Below are 1,243 nucleotides of genomic sequence, written 5' to 3'. Positions count from 1 at the left end.
GGAAGTTGTTAGAGCTGTCGTTTCAAAGACATTCGCGATTCAAGGGCTCCTTCCGGGGTGTCTGTGCGCCAAAGGGTGAGACAGAAATCGGTTGACGGAAGATGCAGAATATTGTGCCGGAGCGGCGGTGAGGGGAGCGGCCCAGACCAGGGCCGGGGCCTGGGAGGCACAGGGGAGGATGCGTGCGGCGAGTCCGGCCACAGTGCGGGTCCCTGCGGCGTGGGCAGCGCAGCTGCTGGGCGTCTGTAGGTGACATGGTCGCGCTTGGTCAGGACCCTGGGCCGGACCCTGGACTCGCCTTCTCCAGCGGTTGCCCTTGTCCTGGGACCCGGAGAGCAGACGGCTGTCGTTCTTGGGTCAGGTGAGCGCCGGTGTTGGGTTCCAGGCTGCAGGCTCCGCGCCGTGCTGGCTGCTGCTGCGGCGGGGAGCTTCTGCCCTGGACATCCTCCGCGAAGATGGGGTCACGCTGGCTGGTGCTGGCCGTGAGCTAGAACCCATTTCATGGATTCAATAGAGGCAGGTTGGCGGTGCCGCGGAGATCCCGATGCCCGGGTTTCATGGTTCCCTTTGCTTGGCAGCATGGAGCTCAGCTCAGTCATCTGCGTCCCGGGCAGGCGCTGGCTCCCGGGTCCTGCTCTTCATCCCACGCAGGTCACAGGCAGGTTCCTAGGAGGAGAGAGCGCCAGCGCTGGCTCTTCTCAGGGGTCTCAGCCCCCCGCCTGTGTGCAGGGCGCAGCGCTGAGTGTTGGACCCGAGGAGGGCACATGGCGGCTTCTACAGAGAAAGGGGGGCGATGACATAAGCAGGGAGACAAAGCTGGGAGCGCACACTGGGAGGGATCTGTCCCCAGGCGGGTGTCAGCCTCGCTGCCTCCGTAGGTGATGTGGCACCAGCTCCTGGGGTCACCACCCGAGCGACGTAAACAGGTGACCGCAGGGAAGGCGCTACACGGCGCCATGGCGCCCGGTGCTGGCTGAGTGCAGGGTCCTGACTGTTCAGGAGGCCGTGCGGGACTTGCCTGGGGACTCGCTGCAGGGTGACACTGATCACGCCTTCCCCACCTGCGGAATGGGGAAGCAGCACCGCTAGAAGCCAAGAACATGGGTCTTGGCCCGTGTGGCTCAGTTGGCTGAGTGCTGTCCATGCACCAGAAGGTCCCAGGTTTGATTCCAGTCAGGGCACATGCCAGGTTGCTGGCTGGATCCCCACTAAGGGGGCTTGCAGGCGGCAGCCTCGATGTCTC

General features: G+C 64.6%; 1 protein-coding gene across 2 annotated transcripts in view; it reads left to right on the top strand.

The window, feature by feature from the left end:
• The first annotated feature begins 31 nt into the window (after positions 1–31).
• The window catches only part of FAM193A (family with sequence similarity 193 member A), a 116,297-nt gene continuing 115,085 nt past the window's right edge, over positions 32–1,243 (top strand). Inside the window, exon 1 of one of the 2 annotated variants that reach the window (XM_015561597.1) lies at positions 32–75. The gene's annotated coding sequence lies outside the window, so the exon portion shown is untranslated. The remainder of the gene's footprint in view (positions 76–1,243) is intronic. The other variant, XM_006760123.2, reaches the window with a different exon arrangement.

Source organism: Myotis davidii, unplaced genomic scaffold (genome assembly GCF_000327345.1).
Source record: "Myotis davidii unplaced genomic scaffold, ASM32734v1 scaffold937, whole genome shotgun sequence".
In the NCBI taxonomy this organism is placed as follows: Eukaryota; Metazoa; Chordata; class Mammalia; order Chiroptera; family Vespertilionidae; genus Myotis; species Myotis davidii.
Note: the sequence above shows the minus strand (reverse complement) of the source record. Positions and strands in the feature narration are given on the sequence as shown.